We start from the raw sequence: 18800 nt of genomic DNA on the forward strand, positions 1-18800 counted from the left end.
TTTTAGCACAGTGATTTATGCCCGCAGAACTCTGCACTCCCTTGCTTTTTGATAAGCCAATTGGAGAACTTCGCATCTGTGAGCTGGACTGCACAGAAATGCATCGCACCGGATGACAGCCATGCTTAAAGCAAACTAAAAATTCGTACTATGTCTACCTCAAAAAGAGAAGTCGAATCGGTTCTGTTTCTAAGATATCCTTGATTCGGTCTGCATGTGTGCGTAGTTTGTGAAGCCCGAAATAGTTGTCAACGTAGTTATTAAATATTCCTGCATGTATTTATATAAAATTGTGTTTGTGTTTATTTATGAATGTATGTAGTAAGGTTTAGCTTCAATACAGTCCAAGAACCCGAGGCATTTGTGATAAAGGACCAGATTCTGAGAAGCAAAACCGGGACAGGCCATAAATAAATATGGCTGTAACTTAGCGTTTCCACCCTTAACCCTTCTGTCATCTGATATATCTACACACCTACTTTTGTGGCAAAATACAGTTGCATCATCAACAAAAAAGACCACACGTTTTTTTGAGGAAAGAATGGGCGCAAGTTTATTCATTTTCTGTTATGCAGTACACAGGTAGGGTTATCTTATGGGGGGGCATACGAGTACAGCGCCGTTCAGGACTAACTGCTGACCCTTATCCTCTGCTGCTTGCCACCAAAAGAGGAATATCCAGATAGTGAGCCCACCCAACTACCCCATCAACCTCCCGGAAGTGAGGTCATGCACCTGGGGTCACAGGGGAGGCATGATCTTGTGCTAGCTGTAGCTACCTTCAAAGGCCAGGTGGCCACAGAAAATATACCACCCCTGGGCAGTGAGGAAACACCAAGGGGCTAGCCCTTTTAGTGTCCCCGTGTGGGTGACGTGGCCATCCACCTTCAAAGACTGAAAATCTGAAAACACTCTTGTTCGTTTGTACTCTTCATTAACGATGCTACACTTAAATTACATTAGCTATGGCAGGACCGCCAACCTTGCCCACCTGCCCTCCTCCCTCACTTAGGGGTCTATTATGATGTAGGGCAGATCGCCACCGCCATGCGGGTGGTGGCGACCCCCCACCCGCCTCCCATTTTCCCCACCATAATATGATGGCGGGGGGACCGCGGCAGACGGGAAGACCGTCCGCCGCTTTTCCGCACTGTCGAGGGGTCGACCGGGCGGAAAAGGATTGCATATGGTGGTGGTGTCTGCTAGACACCGCCAGACATATTACGATGCCAGCTGGAAGCAGGCCACGGAAAGGCGTGCAGATTCCTGAGTTGGGGGCCCGTTGCAGGTCCCCAGGATGTTGGGGGGTGGGGAGAGGCACATGGGGAAATCCGACAATCCCAGTTTTTCAGAAGAATGTCCCAGCTCTGCACGTTTTTGCCTCTTTGGAATATGTGTCCCGGTTTTGGGATAAAGGTCAAGTCATCCTGCAAAGCAGAATTGAAACTATGGTCTAGTTTCCGCAAGTGCTACTAAAGTCTGAAATCTCTAATTTGTCTAATTTGTGATTATTCAGGAAATCATTGGTCTTGAGGTGAGGTGTTGGTGAACCCTCAGTTTAAGAGAACTCAGTTTTCCCGGGTGATATCAAGATAGGATGTCTCAGCATGTCTCAGAAAGACCTAAAGGAAAGATGATGGGGTCTCATTCAGACACGTTGCGTTAAAAGTTGAAATAAGTATTATTTAAATAGAGAATTTGCAGCTACCAAAATTAGTGTAATTTTCTTCTGAAATAAAGCACAGCAGCATTGATTTTACTTGTGCACTGGCCTGGCACAGCCAAGCCAGCAGCAGATGAGCAGGTCTGGAATGAATAGTGGCCAAACCAGAACAGGGTACAAGTCATCCATGTTAGACCTCAAAAACTTAGTGTGGTCTTCCCCCCAACTGTTTATCTTCCTCCTCCACTTTTCTGACCTCGTTTTTGCTGATATTAAGGCTCTGCACACTTTGCCACTGCAAACCAGTGCTAAAGTGCTTGTGCTCTCTCCCCTAAACAGGGTAATATTGGCTCATGCTCAAGTGGCATATTTAATTTACTTATAAGCAGTGGTCAAAGTGTGGGAAAAAGTTGGGGAACTGTGGGCAAAGAGTCAGAGGGTGGGAATAATCTGACGATTGGGTCAGCGGGCTGAGTCAAAGGTGTGGCCAGAAAGAGAAAACCATCCCAATTTTTAGTATTTGCTTGGCATTTCCCTGATCAGTTACAGCCTATTACGCCATTTCATTCACCCAATGGATACACATGTTTATTTATGGTTTAATATGAGTTATTGACATAAAAATACTTTCACAAAGTGGGATATGCTTCCTATCACAAAATGTCCAGGTATGCTTAAAAGCGGACTCATGAGCCACTTGTCTCCGATCCATGCAGTTTCTGTCATCAGCACCTCTACTCCCTTTTTCCACAAGAGCAGTTCAAACATAAATGGCAAAATATTCTAGTTTGCAATTGTTTTCAACATAATTATGATTCTGCGATATTTGCCCCATAATACATCATCTGCTGCATAATCTGACAATTTTAACTCAAACGGATCAAAAGTTACACAAGCATTTGACTTGTGTTGCTGTGAAGTGGAAGGCCCTTTGCAAAGATTGATTGGTCACCTTTCTCACAGCTGTGTATGTATGTTACACTGGTACTAATGAGGCAACATCTTTGAAGAGACTGTTAGTATGTATAAAAATATCAAAATAATAAAGTTTCAAAAAAAGTCCTGCATTAGGTTTCAGCCTTTTATTTGCTGTTTAATTTAGTCAACACTGCAGCATAATGTTGTCTTCTCCTGCTGCCACTGCTGCATAATTCCAGTGACCCCAAAGCAGACAGCACATGTTAAAAGGTCTTGTGCATGAAGCAGTGAGATCATGAAGTTTGCGAACTTAGTTTGGTGTGTGTGTAAATCCTGAATTGCTGATCCCAGGTGAGTTACACTACTATTGCTAAAACAAGGCCAATGGAGGTATCAATGGGTGAGGCAGACTGGCCACAAGGATCATGTGACCTCATTGACAGAGTCACTGTGGCTCTAGGGTGTGCTGCTTCGTAGGTCTGCCTGCAAGACTGGAGGTAAACTTCAGTATGGATTTTGGTGGGCCGGCCTTCAAGGTTAACCCACACTTGTTACCCCTAGGGGACACCTGCAGGTCCCAAGACATCAGGGCGTCTAACGTCTAACAGAGTCTTCCAAGGTCTAGCATGGGAATGTGCTCCCTCAGGAGAGTGGTCTGGTGGACCGGTCATGAAGGCTAAACTTGCTTCCCCAGTTCCAAATACGGCAGCTCTGACCACAGTGCCACTTCCTCTCTCCTACTGAACACCATACTGCCCCAATGAGAGACACTCGCATTGCCTTCAGCTACAACCTAATTGTGCTCTGTTATAAACACTTGGATGTGACTCAATTCATATTATGCAATAGATAAGAGTAATATTCTGCATGAAAATAAAGTAACTACATCCTGGAAAAAGCAAACACTCATAGGGAATGCAAGCTTAAGTAAAGCATGTGAAATGTAAGCATGAACGACATGGTTACCTTAAGGCTTTTACCCTCGTTATTCAGAAATCAATAAGTGTTTTTTCTGAAAAGTTAAGGACATGAATTTAAGGCCCGAAAGGGACCCATCTCAATGCCCATTGCTTATATCCTTACAAAATGTAAGCAGTATTGTTTAAAAAGACCATGGGCCCGATGTAGGTAGCCCTTTACCGATCGGAATCGGCCGAAAATACCGATTTTCGGCCGTTTCCGATCGGTAAAGGACTATCGAGATGTAGGGGCACATTTTCGGTAATTTTACTGATTCGTTATCATTACCGAATCGGTAAATTTACCGAATCGGTAATATTTACTGATTCGGTAATGATAACGATTCAGTAAAATTACCGAAAATGCAATGTAGGTAGCCCATGTTCCATCAGCACATGGCTTACAGAATCGGTATTTTACCATGGAATACAAATCCATGGTAAAATACCGATTCCTGTGTACATGCACATCTGTGCATGTACACATGTGCCATGTGACAGACAGACGTGCCCTTAGGGCATGTCTGTGTGCCACATTGCACACATGCCCGTTTTGGGGGTGCTAGAGGGTGTCAAAGTGACACCCCCTGCACCCTTGCCAAATTCGGTATTTACCGATTCCGTAAATACCGATTCGGTATTTGACTTTAATCCTATGGGCTTCAAAGGCCCATAGGATTCAATAGCAAATACCGATTCGGTATTTACCGAATCGGTAAATACCAAATTTGTAAGGAATCGGTAACGATTCCAGATGTTGGGACCTACATCCCATTTACCGATTTTGAAATACCGAATCGGTAAAATTCGGTATTTCAAATTCGGTAAATGGGATTTACCTACATCGGGCCCCATATCCCTAAACACAGAACCACAGTACACATTTTGTAAAGTTAAATAAGGAAAACAACCAATAAGGATCTGTTGGACTTGGCGCTTTCTGCAGGGTCATCCCTAAACTTTTTGCCTTTCTCCTAGCCTTTTTTCTGACATGATGTTGGTGGTTTTAGGACTCTTGGCACTTTAGCACTGCTTTCCAGTGTAAAGTGCATGTGCTCTATGTGATAAACATGGTAAGATTGGTCTACACCTGTTTGGCCTATTTAATTTACCTGTCAGTCCCTTGTAAAGTGGTATCTCATATACCCAGGGCTAGTAAATTAAATGCTACTGGTGGTCTTGCAGCGCTGATTGCGCCACCCATCAAAGTAGCCTTTCAAACCTAACCCAGGCCTCTGCCATTGCAGGGCCTGTGCGCGCATTGTTACTGCTGCTGTGACGTGGCACCTCAAGTGTGTGCCACACCTGTGACCCTCCTTTTACTGCTTATTAGTCACCTCTAAGGTCGGCCCAGCTAGCACTATGGGTGGGGTGCATTGTAGGTAAAAGGTAGGACATGTACCTTAAGTGTGTGACATGTCCTGGTAGTGACAAACCACCATTTTGGTTTCTCACTGCTGTGAGAATGCATTGGGGATTCCCAGATAAGTGTCTTATCGGTAATTCCTGATATGAGAGGAGCAGCATGGTCAAGTTTAGTGTGGTTGGAATAGTAATAATATATGCTACGCAATGGTGTGCGCTGATTTATTATAACTATTTTAGAAATGCGACTTTTAGAAGGTGGCCTTTCTGTGTGCTATGTGTCTGCCTGCCTAATGTGTATTGCATGTCTGGTTTTGGAGGGCCAAGGGCTGGTGAGGTGTGTGTGGCTCCAGGAGGCACAGGGTGAGTCAGCTCTAGGCTGAATAGGGCATCTGCATTTAGAGTAGTGGGTGGAGTAGTCCCCTGGCCCTGAATTGGTCTGTGCCTGCCTATGTGAATGCTGGCTCCGCCCCCCGTGGTGTGTCTGATGACAGAGCCCCAACCTGACAAAGGGGAGGAGAATCCCTGTAAACAAAGTGCTCCCCACTCCCCAGAACCAGTTAGGTCTGGTTCTCCTGTTAGACCTGGCACCTTGGTGTGAGTCTCCCTTCCACTTTTTGCTGATGTGCCTCAGATGTTTTGCTGATGTTCGATGCTCAGGGCACTGCGCCACGGCCGATCCATGCCGCAATGCAAGTGCTCCCAATGTAAAGTGTATGTGTAATTGATTTCCACGATTGGGTTATTTGGTTTACTATCAGTCCCTAGTAAAGTGCATGAGGCGTGCCGGGGCTTGTAGATACAAATGCCGCTAGTGGGCCTGCAGTGCCGGTTGCGCCACCCACAGAGCGGCCTCGTAAGATATATCTTGGGTCCGCCATTGCTGACCCCGCGTACAGTCCCATACTGTCACGCTGGCTGTGCAAGTGCCCACACTTGCCAGTCCCAGAACCTTCCCTCACCATCATATCAGTCACCCCTATGGTAGGCCTACGGGCAGGGTGCATTGTAAGCGTAAGGTAGGACAAGCCTAGAGTGTGGCATGTCCTAGTAGTGAATTACCGCCTCTCTCGTTCTTCACTATTGAAGGGCTTCCTGTTCTCTTAGGCCAGATGAGCTGTCGGAGCTATTACACGCTATAGTCCCTGCAGGCTCAGGGAACACGTTAGCAGGTCAAGTTCAGTATGCCTGAACTCAGAATAATAACATACTTCCTTTAGTAAGGTTTATTTTAATATCCTGTGTTTGCAAATGCTACTTTTAGAAAGTTAGCCTTTGCTCGCCTAACTGTTCAGCCCGCCTCTGCCAGGATGTGTATCTGTGGTCTGGGTTTGTGTGAGTGACAGGGCTGGGAGATTCCCAGGGGATAGTCGGGTGCTCAAGGTGGTAAATGGGATGCTAACACCAGGATGGGTGGGCGGAGTAGTCCTTGACTCTGAATAGGGTTGTGCTCCACCACCACAATGCTGGCTCCACCTCCTCATGTCACCTCCTCAGATGTCTCTGCCCTGCACCCTGAAAGAAGACGGCAGCGTCCTGTCAACAAAGTACTTCAGATCCGGGTTGAACCAGGCTCAGGCCCCCTGGCCTGCAAAGACAATAGAAATGCAGTATAAATATAGGAGCTCTGAGCCTTACAAATCAGATCCATTTTTGACCGCGACGAACCTCTGCCTGACTAGAAGGACCAAGAGTAGCTGAAGGACGGAAACCAGTCTGTATCCTGTAAGACTGGCCTGCAGTGGTGCCTTGCTGAGAACGGAGAGGAAAGGACCAGATAGGACTTTGTAGACGTGTGCCTGAAACGATCTCCAAGGGCTTGATCGAGAGCTTGCCCCCTGAATGGAACCCCAGGACCATTGGGTTCTATGTGCTTGTGCCCGTCTGCTGTTGGGCCTCAGTTCTTATTCCCTCGCCAGAGTTGTGACTCGGGTGCCTTCGCCCTCTCCCAGGTCGTGACAGCTCGGAGCTTGGTCGCCCCACCGTAGAGAGCCCCGCTCACCCATGAGCCGCTCTCCGCTTCAGTGCCGGGCCGCCTGCTCTCCTGTCACCTCGCCGTTTACGGAGCGAGCTTCGCCCCTCTCATCTTCTCCAGCCAGAATCTGCACGGAGAGCATCTCATAGCTTCGGACGGTCCGTATGTCGTAACGTACCCGACTGTCTCGCTTTGCGCTCCTGCATACCAAGGCTCGTGCCGCACCTCAAGAAAGGCCTCCCCGTACGGTGGTACCGGAAGCCTGGTGCTGCACCCGTCTGCAGGAGAACTCAATGCCCCTCACAGATCCATGAGTCAGACTCGGCGTGCTAAGACGTAGTACGCCCGCAGGCCTGAACGGCGCCTCGCCCCGTGAGCTGCACCGATCCCTGATTGCCGCAACCCTCCACAGTCTAGCTCCTTCACCTCGCTCCTCGAGGGGATTGAGCCGGAGAGATCGTCTGGAGAACCGTCGGCCTCGTTCGGGGTCCGCCCTCACAAGTAGCCGTGCCCGAAACTCCTCGGACTTCCACCAGCAAGGTACACTTGAACTCCGTCTCGAGTTCATATCGGATCCAGGGTCCGCAACGTTCTTATTTCCCTGTCATCGTACCTTGCTAAACAACGAACATTGAAAGACTAAGTTTGCCTATTGTAATCTGGTGACCTCAATTAACTAAACGGTATTTTGGTCTTGTGATAATTCTGCTTGAATCTAACTTTTATATAAAGTATACGTATTTTTGATACAACCATACGACTGGTGTCCATTTGTGGTGGGTCAGTGGGTTTACTGTGTGTGATCATGAATGCTTAACTTAATATCGCCCTGAGGATTAGCCTTGTCTGCTCGCACCACACTACCTAGAGGGTGAGCAGGGGTTATTCGAAGGAGTAGTTCCCTTGCCCTGACGTGGAGCTGAAGGTTCTTGCTTGTCACAAGTGCATACCTGTGCCAACCAGAGACCTCCGGTTCTAACATCTCCCAAGCTCTGTGCCAGGGTAGACAAAGGAATTTGGGATATAAGTACTGTGGCTGTGACCCCATGAAGTGTGTTCTTTTTTCCTTCTACTGGGAAAAGTGCTGTTGCTGGGCCTCAGGAGGAACCGCCACAAGGGACTGCCTCCCTGCTGGAGGGCCCTGTGTGCTGGCCTGCCTAGGCCCAGCTGTGCCCCCTGACCTTTGGGGACTTTAGCACCTCATGAGCGCTATCTTTTCATCACTAGAAAGAGAGTAGCGGGTGTGCTCTGCAGTGCTGGGCTGCCAGACCGTCCGGAGGGAATCCCAGCTAGGGGATTACCTGGCACAGTGTGGGGAGGCAATTGCAAAAACAACAAGTGATGGACCGAATGTGGATCAATGTCACACATTCCCCCAGTCAAAAGATCTGGGCCCAAATCCATCGTTTTTTTGCACTCCACACCACCCTGGGTTAGACAATGGCGATATGCAAATCAGCTCTGACCCTGTTGCCCCATGGGAACAGTCCAGTCCGAACTACAAAAGCCATGTCCTTCCCAGAACGGAATCAAGCATCCGAGGACCGGACCGGTTTCGAGGTAACACCTCTCATCAGCCCGGCTAGCTTGACTCCAAGTGGTGTGGAGTGCCTGGGACCCACGTCTGGGCATCCCCAGCGCACTTAGGGCGGCAATTGCAAAAACAACAAGTGATGGACCGAATGTGGATCAATGTCACACATTCCCCCAGTCAAAAGATCTGGGCCCAAATCCATCGTTTTTTTGCACTCCACACCACCCTGGGTTAGACAATGGCGATATGCAAATCAGCTCTGACCCTGTTGCCCCATGGGAACAGTCCAGTCCGAACTACAAAAGCCATGTCCTTCCCAGAACGGAATCAAGCATCCGAGGACCGGACCGGTTTCGAGGTAACACCTCTCATCAGCCCGGCTAGCTTGACTCCAAGTGGTGTGGAGTGCCTGGGACCCACGTCTGGGCATCCCCAGCGCACTTAGGGCGGCAATTGCAAAAACAACAAGTGATGGACCGAATGTGGATCAATGTCACACATTCCCCCAGTCAAAAGATCTGGGCCCAAATCCATCGTTTTTTTGCACTCCACACCACCCTGGGTTAGACAATGGCGATATGCAAATCAGCTCTGACCCTGTTGCCCCATGGGAACAGTCCAGTCCGAACTACAAAAGCCATGTCCTTCCCAGAACGGAATCAAGCATCCGAGGACCGGACCGGTTTCGAGGTAACACCTCTCATCAGCCCGGCTAGCTTGACTCCAAGTGGTGTGGAGTGCCTGGGACCCACGTCTGGGCATCCCCAGCGCACTTAGGGCGGCAATTGCAAAAACAACAAGTGATGGACCGAATGTGGATCAATGTCACACATTCCCCCAGTCAAAAGATCTGGGCCCAAATCCATCGTTTTTTTGCACTCCACACCACCCTGGGTTAGACAATGGCGATATGCAAATCAGCTCTGACCCTGTTGCCCCATGGGAACAGTCCAGTCCGAACTACAAAAGCCATGTCCTTCCCAGAACGGAATCAAGCATCCGAGGACCGGACCGGTTTCGAGGTAACACCTCTCATCAGCCCGGCTAGCTTGACTCCAAGTGGTGTGGAGTGCCTGGGACCCACGTCTGGGCATCCCCAGCGCACTTAGGGCGGCAATTGCAAAAACAACAAGTGATGGACCGAATGTGGATCAATGTCACACATTCCCCCAGTCAAAAGATCTGGGCCCAAATCCATCGTTTTTTTGCACTCCACACCACCCTGGGTTAGACAATGGCGATATGCAAATCAGCTCTGACCCTGTTGCCCCATGGGAACAGTCCAGTCCGAACTACAAAAGCCATGTCCTTCCCAGAACGGAATCAAGCATCCGAGGACCGGACCGGTTTCGAGGTAACACCTCTCATCAGCCCGGCTAGCTTGACTCCAAGTGGTGTGGAGTGCCTGGGACCCACGTCTGGGCATCCCCAGCGCACTTAGGGCGGCAATTGCAAAAACAACAAGTGATGGACCGAATGTGGATCAATGTCACACATTCCCCCAGTCAAAAGATCTGGGCCCAAATCCATCGTTTTTTTGCACTCCACACCACCCTGGGTTAGACAATGGCGATATGCAAATCAGCTCTGACCCTGTTGCCCCATGGGAACAGTCCAGTCCGAACTACAAAAGCCATGTCCTTCCCAGAACGGAATCAAGCATCCGAGGACCGGACCGGTTTCGAGGTAACACCTCTCATCAGCCCGGCTAGCTTGACTCCAAGTGGTGTGGAGTGCCTGGGACCCACGTCTGGGCATCCCCAGCGCACTTAGGACGGCAATTGCAAAAACAACAAGTGATGGACCGAATGTGGATCAATGTCACACATTCCCCCAGTCAAAAGATCTGGGCCCAAATCCATCGTTTTTTTGCACTCCACACCACCCTGGGTTAGACAATGGCGATATGCAAATCAGCTCTGACCCTGTTGCCCCATGGGAACAGTCCAGTCCGAACTACAAAAGCCATGTCCTTCCCAGAACGGAATCAAGCATCCGAGGACCGGACCGGTTTCGAGGTAACACCTCTCATCAGCCCGGCTAGCTTGACTCCAAGTGGTGTGGAGTGCCTGGGACCCACGTCTGGGCATCCCCAGCGCACTTAGGGCGGCAATTGCAAAAACAACAAGTGATGGACCGAATGTGGATCAATGTCACACATTCCCCCAGTCAAAAGATCTGGGCCCAAATCCATCGTTTTTTTGCACTCCACACCACCCTGGGTTAGACAATGGCGATATGCAAATCAGCTCTGACCCTGTTGCCCCATGGGAACAGTCCAGTCCGAACTACAAAAGCCATGTCCTTCCCAGAACGGAATCAAGCATCCGAGGACCGGACCGGTTTCGAGGTAACACCTCTCATCAGCCCGGCTAGCTTGACTCCAAGTGGTGTGGAGTGCCTGGGACCCACGTCTGGGCATCCCCAGCGCACTTAGGGCGGCAATTGCAAAAACAACAAGTGATGGACCGAATGTGGATCAATGTCACACATTCCCCCAGTCAAAAGATCTGGGCCCAAATCCATCGTTTTTTTGCACTCCACACCACCCTGGGTTAGACAATGGCGATATGCAAATCAGCTCTGACCCTGTTGCCCCATGGGAACAGTCCAGTCCGAACTACAAAAGCCATGTCCTTCCCAGAACGGAATCAAGCATCCGAGGACCGGACCGGTTTCGAGGTAACACCTCTCATCAGCCCGGCTAGCTTGACTCCAAGTGGTGTGGAGTGCCTGGGACCCACGTCTGGGCATCCCCAGCGCACTTAGGGCGGCAATTGCAAAAACAACAAGTGATGGACCGAATGTGGATCAATGTCACACATTCCCCCAGTCAAAAGATCTGGGCCCAAATCCATCGTTTTTTTGCACTCCACACCACCCTGGGTTAGACAATGGCGATATGCAAATCAGCTCTGACCCTGTTGCCCCATGGGAACAGTCCAGTCCGAACTACAAAAGCCATGTCCTTCCCAGAACGGAATCAAGCATCCGAGGACCGGACCGGTTTCGAGGTAACACCTCTCATCAGCCCGGCTAGCTTGACTCCAAGTGGTGTGGAGTGCCTGGGACCCACGTCTGGGCATCCCCAGCGCACTTAGGGCGGCAATTGCAAAAACAACAAGTGATGGACCGAATGTGGATCAATGTCACACATTCCCCCAGTCAAAAGATCTGGGCCCAAATCCATCGTTTTTTTGCACTCCACACCACCCTGGGTTAGACAATGGCGATATGCAAATCAGCTCTGACCCTGTTGCCCCATGGGAACAGTCCAGTCCGAACTACAAAAGCCATGTCCTTCCCAGAACGGAATCAAGCATCCGAGGACCGGACCGGTTTCGAGGTAACACCTCTCATCAGCCCGGCTAGCTTGACTCCAAGTGGTGTGGAGTGCCTGGGACCCACGTCTGGGCATCCCCAGCGCACTTAGGGCGGCAATTGCAAAAACAACAAGTGATGGACCGAATGTGGATCAATGTCACACATTCCCCCAGTCAAAAGATCTGGGCCCAAATCCATCGTTTTTTTGCACTCCACACCACCCTGGGTTAGACAATGGCGATATGCAAATCAGCTCTGACCCTGTTGCCCCATGGGAACAGTCCAGTCCGAACTACAAAAGCCATGTCCTTCCCAGAACGGAATCAAGCATCCGAGGACCGGACCGGTTTCGAGGTAACACCTCTCATCAGCCCGGCTAGCTTGACTCCAAGTGGTGTGGAGTGCCTGGGACCCACGTCTGGGCATCCCCAGCGCACTTAGGGCGGCAATTGCAAAAACAACAAGTGATGGACCGAATGTGGATCAATGTCACACATTCCCCCAGTCAAAAGATCTGGGCCCAAATCCATCGTTTTTTTGCACTCCACACCACCCTGGGTTAGACAATGGCGATATGCAAATCAGCTCTGACCCTGTTGCCCCATGGGAACAGTCCAGTCCGAACTACAAAAGCCATGTCCTTCCCAGAACGGAATCAAGCATCCGAGGACCGGACCGGTTTCGAGGTAACACCTCTCATCAGCCCGGCTAGCTTGACTCCAAGTGGTGTGGAGTGCCTGGGACCCACGTCTGGGCATCCCCAGCGCACTTAGGGCGGCAATTGCAAAAACAACAAGTGATGGACCGAATGTGGATCAATGTCACACATTCCCCCAGTCAAAAGATCTGGGCCCAAATCCATCGTTTTTTTGCACTCCACACCACCCTGGGTTAGACAATGGCGATATGCAAATCAGCTCTGACCCTGTTGCCCCATGGGAACAGTCCAGTCCGAACTACAAAAGCCATGTCCTTCCCAGAACGGAATCAAGCATCCGAGGACCGGACCGGTTTCGAGGTAACACCTCTCATCAGCCCGGCTAGCTTGACTCCAAGTGGTGTGGAGTGCCTGGGACCCACGTCTGGGCATCCCCAGCACACTTAGGGCGGCAATTGCAAAAACAACAAGTGATGGACCGAATGTGGATCAATGTCACACATTCCCCCAGTCAAAAGATCTGGGCCCAAATCCATCGTTTTTTTGCACTCCACACCACCCTGGGTTAGACAATGGCGATATGCAAATCAGCTCTGACCCTGTTGCCCCATGGGAACAGTCCAGTCCGAACTACAAAAGCCATGTCCTTCCCAGAACGGAATCAAGCATCCGAGGACCGGACCGGTTTCGAGGTAACACCTCTCATCAGCCCGGCTAGCTTGACTCCAAGTGGTGTGGAGTGCCTGGGACCCACGTCTGGGCATCCCCAGCGCACTTAGGGCGGCAATTGCAAAAACAACAAGTGATGGACCGAATGTGGATCAATGTCACACATTCCCCCAGTCAAAAGATCTGGGCCCAAATCCATCGTTTTTTTGCACTCCACACCACCCTGGGTTAGACAATGGCGATATGCAAATCAGCTCTGACCCTGTTGCCCCATGGGAACAGTCCAGTCCGAACTACAAAAGCCATGTCCTTCCCAGAACGGAATCAAGCATCCGAGGACCGGACCGGTTTCGAGGTAACACCTCTCATCAGCCCGGCTAGCTTGACTCCAAGTGGTGTGGAGTGCCTGGGACCCACGTCTGGGCATCCCCAGCGCACTTAGGGCGGCAATTGCAAAAACAACAAGTGATGGACCGAATGTGGATCAATGTCACACATTCCCCCAGTCAAAAGATCTGGGCCCAAATCCATCGTTTTTTTGCACTCCCAACATCTCCCAAGCTCTGTGCCAGGGTAGACAAAGGAATTTGGGATATAAGTACTGTGGCTGTGACCCCATGAAGTGTGTTCTTTTTTCCTTCTACTGGGAAAAGTGCTGTTGCTGGGCCTCAGGAGGAACCGCCACAAGGGACTGCCTCCCTGCTGGAGGGCCCTGTGTGCTGGCCTGCCTAGGCCCAGCTGTGCCCCCTGACCTTTGGGGACTTTAGCACCTCATGAGCGCTATCTTTTCATCACTAGAAAGAGAGTAGCGGGTGTGCTCTGCAGTGCTGGGCTGCCAGACCGTCCGGAGGGAATCCCAGCTAGGGGATTACCTGGCACAGTGTGGGGAGCGGATGTCCACCCCGCAATGGGTGTTTATTGAGCGGGAGCCCACCCCGCAATTACAGCTGCATTGAAGATGATATTATAGGTGGGAGCCCACCCTACATTGCTGCTGATATACCTGGCGGTAGCCCACCCTGCGTTTGTGCTCCTTTGGCAGGAACCCACCTGCATTGGGTTTTGTTTACGGGTGGATGCCCACCTCGCACTTCTGTCCTGCAGGGGAGCTGCCAAGGCTCAACCCGGAAGCCAGGCAGCGGTGCCTGGTTAGGGGCATGGCCTGCAGGCAGGACGGAGGATGCCAGAAGCCTGACCGGGCGTGTGGAGATGAAGGTGGGGCCCCATGTGCCAGTGAGGGCCACGCATGTAGTAGAAGCCAGGCGAGAGCCTACCCCGCACTGGCGACCAGCAAAGGAGAGCCCCTAGAGGAGAAGAGCCCGACCGGAGCCTCAAGAGCTCCCAGGCCCATGTCTCCCCAGCGTGAAGGGGCCTAGTCCATGATTGAAGAATCTGGAGGAGGCAAGGAAAGAGCCCGATGAGTGTGGCTTTTTTGAGGCACATTGTCGTGCCTGTGGTGTGAGCCTGAGGGACGGGGGGCTCCCTAGAAGCATTGTTGGGTCACCTAGAGGCCCCGGTGTAGGGGTCTAAGGAAAGCATTATTGGTGCCCTCCAGGGCACAGTGGGGGCCAGTGTTCGTGTTCTGTACAGCTTGTCCAGCCGTTGGGGGACAGCTCCCACTAAGGGGGCCTTTCTTTGTGGCACCAGGAGGAGCCCAGTGTTTGGGGCTCCCCCGGGCATGGTTAGTGCCGAAGCCACATTTTTACAGCTGCCCCGCCAGGCAGTGGGCAGCTGCATTGTTGGGGGCCATGTTATTTTAGAGTCCCAGTGGAGACCCAGGAGGCACAGTGAGAGCCAGTGCTGACCACAGCTGCACTGCAAGAGCGTAGGGATTCTGCACCTATGGAAGCATATCGATTTCAATGCTAAGGAAGAGGTGAGAAGCAACCCATGCCCCAGCGCATTGCACACTTTTGCTTTTGCTGCATTGGCATCTATGCCCTGACTTTCTGGACATAGGGCAGGTGAGTCCCAGTGAAAGGCCAGTTGATCTAGGGTCAGTGTGTAAGTTGATGTATGCACCTGGTAGTAGTGTTACTGCAGTGCAATGCTGATTTATGACTAATGTGATGTTGCATAATGTACTTCTGCTGATGCCTAATGTCATGCTATGATGTTAAGGATAATGCCTGTTGCATAATGGGTTATGATTATGAGGTTTATGCATAATGTGTTTCCAGAGCCCCAACATGACAAAGGGGAAGAGGAGCAGTGTAAACAAAGTGCTCCACACTCCCCAGAACCAGTTAGGACTGGTTCCCCCAAGCCCTGTGCCAGGGCAGACAACGGAATTTGGGATATAAGTACTGGGGCTGTGACCCCATGAAGTGTGTTTTTTTTCTGTCTATTGGGGGACGTGCTGCTGCTGGGCCCCAGGAGGAACCTCCACGAGGGACTGTCTCCCTGCTGGAGGGCCCTGTGTGCTGCCCTGCCTGGGCCTAGCTGTGCCCCCTGACCTTTGCCGACTTTAGCGCCTTGTGAGCGCTATCTTTTCATCACCAGAAAGATAGGAGCATGTGTGCTCTGCAGCTCTGGGTTGCCAGAGCATCCGGGGAGAATCCCAGCATGGGGATTTTCCTGCGCAGCATGGGGAGCGGGTGCCCACATAGCAATGGCTGTATATTGAGCTGGAGCCCACCCCACAATTGCAGCTGCATTGGAGATAATAATATTATTGGCGGGAGCCCACCCTGCATTGTGGTGTGCTTTTGTGGGAGCCCACCCCGCATTGCTGCTAATTTAACTGGCGGAATCCCACCCCGCGTTTGTGCTTCTTTGGCGGGAGCCCACCCCGCATTGGGTTTTGTTTATGGGCAGGTGCTTCTGTCCCGAAGAGGAACTGCCAAGGCTCGACCCAAAAGACAGGCAGCTGTGCCTGATTAGGGGCGTGGCCTGCAGGCAGAAAGGAGGACACCGGAAGCATGCCTGGGCGTGTGGAGAGGAAGGTGGCCCCTGTGTACCGGTGAGAGCCCCGCGTTTAGTAGAAGCCAGGCGGGAGCCTACTCCGCACTGGCGACCAGCAAAGCAGAGCTCAGAGAGGAGAAGAGCCCAACCAGAGCCTCAAGAGCTCCCAGGACCAAGTCTCCCCAGCAAGAAGGGGCGGAGACCACGATTGATGAATCCGGAGGAGGCAAGGTAAGAGCCCGGTGAGTGGGGCTTTTCCGAGGCACATTGTCGATGCCTGAGGTGTGAGCCTGGAGGGGGGCTCCCTAGAAGCATTGTGGGTCGCCTGGAGGTCACTGGTGAAGAGGGCTAAGGAGAGTATTGTTGGTGGACTCAAGGGCATGGTGGGGCTAGTGTTCGTGTTCTGTCCAGCAGATCCAGCCATTGGCGGACAGCCACCACCAAGGGGGCCTCTCTTTGTGGCACCAGGAGGAGCCCGGTGATCGGGGTTCCCCCAGGCACGGTTAGCGCCAAAACCACATTTTCACAGCTGCCATGCCGGACAGTGGGCAACTGCAACGTTGGAGGCCATGTTATTTTAGTTTCCCAGTGGGGACCCAGGAGGCACAGTGAGTGCCAGTGCTTACCACTACTGCATGCAAGAGCACAGGCAGCTGCACCCACAGGGTCATATTGATTTCCATGGTAAGAAAGGGGTGATATGCACCCCAAGCCCCGGTGCATTGAGCACTTTTGCTTTTACTGCATTGGCAGCTACGCCCTGACTTTCTGGACATAGGGCAGGTTAGTCCCAGTTAAAGGCCAGTTGGCCTGGGGTCAGTGTGTAAGGTGATGTTACTGCTGTGCACTGCTGATTTATGCCTAATGTGATGTTGCATAATGTACTTGTGCTGATTCCTAATGTCATGCTATGATGTTTAGGATGATTATGTAATGAGTTGATGAACATGAGGTTTATGCATATTGTGTTCATGCCTACTGCTTAGTGCTAATGTGATATAATGCTGAGTCCATTATTTTACCAGTAGTTACTGGTTGTATTTTATTTTTACTACTTATGCTTGTGATGGTTCTGACAGTGGTCGTTTATATAATCCCCTGTAAATTTCTACCTGGTGCCACTTGGCACAGTAAATGTGTGTGTTTGTGATCTAATGTGTTTATGATAATACAAAGACTATTTTTGGTTTAACCTTGTGTGGAGTTCCTTTTGTGGTGTACCTAGTGTATTGCTGCTGTGTGTGTGTTGCGCAAACTCTTTACACATTGCCTCTGGGATAAGCCTGACTGCTCGTGCCAGGCTACCAAGGGGTTGAGCAGGGGTTATCTTCAGCGTGTAACTCCATTGCACTGACTAGAGTGGTGGTTTCTGCCTGGCTTAGGGTCAAGCCTTAGCCAACCAGAAATACCATTTCTATCAGGATCACATTAAACGTTTCCCACAGTTATTAAAGAAAGTGCTCAGGATTCTTCTGTTTCCCAACTCACTTGATGTTTGTTTTTATAGAGCACCGAGTTTAACCCCTGGCAGTCCAGGCTGCTCTTGCAGGCCCCATTACTGAGAAAAAGGCAGAACTATAAAGGAGGGTCTGGGGACCTCTGGGCAGGCAAAAATAACGATTTCCAGAAGAGGCTTGTGGGGCTGGGTCAGCACTGGGTCCAGCGACAGAGTAATTGGTACAGAGACCAGTGGAGGGCCTCTTCTACTGCGCCTGCTTTTCTCCTATTTTCCAGGTCTAGCAAGGTGGAGAGCAGATGGGCAGAGTCGGCAAGGAATCCCACACAGAACCTCTCTTATTCTTTTCCTGGTGGTGTTGTCAGTCTGGGTGAGCACAAAAATAAAGGGCAGACAAAGTCAAAGGTGGGGCCACCAATGCATCCTGATGTGACCTTCGTATTGGTCACAGTGGAAGCAGGCTGTTAGTGTCACCAGTTGAGGTGTAAATCACTGCAGGGCCACACAGATAGCCGTTTTCATGTGCTTACCTAAGATTGATGGCCCTTTCAGTGTTGCTGTGCAGGCCCCTACCCCCAAATACAGAGGCGAGAGGGTGAGATCGTGCCGCTTGCTGAGGCCATCCTCGATGTGCACCACACATTGCTCGATGACAATAATTTTCAAGCAAGGTAAAAGGTCAAAGGGATAGCTTGTGCACTTGTTGTCAAGTTTGTTACCTATGACTTATGAACAAATAGGTCTTTGTGAAGGGTGACGATTTTGTGTATCTGAACCAAACACGAATTCCTGAAAAAAGAAAAAAAATCTGTTCTTATCAGTTTAATATCTGATACGTCCTCTATCTGGGGACCATATATAACATTGAATTTTAGAACAGGGAGATGGAATAATAACTTGCTCTGTCCACTCAACGCATCAACCTGGCATTGCAGTACCTCGAGGAATGGTATGCTTCTCCCACCCGGGGAAATTAATGTTGTTCAAAGAAAGACTGGAGAACAAAAGTAGCGCTCACTGGCAAACTCCGTAAATTGACACTGTGTTTTTGGGTGTGAATACAACCAATCTGCCACTTTGTGACCACTCTCTTGTGCTTTATTTAGTTATTTATTTATTTTTCGTATTTTGAACCTTATTTTCCTCTCCGTACTGAGGCTGCACTTTGGAAGAGAAAAATGTCGGGAAAAGAGGACACTTCCAGCAAAAGTGTTTCTTTCTTATTGGATCAATTTCAAAGGGGGACAAATGAAGGAAAGGAGAGGAAAGAGAGGATAAGAGCCGTTTCTTGAAGTCACGGTTTTCAAGAAGTGAGGAGGAATGAGCCAGAGACAGAAAGAGCAGGAATAAGAGGAAGAGGAAGGAATTAAGAGGG

At 50.4% G+C, this 18800-nt stretch overlaps 1 pseudogene; it reads left to right on the forward strand.

Moving 5' to 3' along the window:
• Nucleotides 1-18210: 18210 nt before the first annotated feature.
• Nucleotides 18211-18385, forward strand: LOC147698282 (U2 spliceosomal RNA; annotated as a pseudogene).
• Nucleotides 18386-18800: the final 415 nt, after the last annotated feature.

This window comes from Lissotriton vulgaris, chromosome 8 (assembly GCF_964263255.1).
Source record: "Lissotriton vulgaris chromosome 8, aLisVul1.2, whole genome shotgun sequence".
In the NCBI taxonomy this organism is placed as follows: domain Eukaryota; kingdom Metazoa; phylum Chordata; class Amphibia; order Caudata; family Salamandridae; genus Lissotriton; species Lissotriton vulgaris.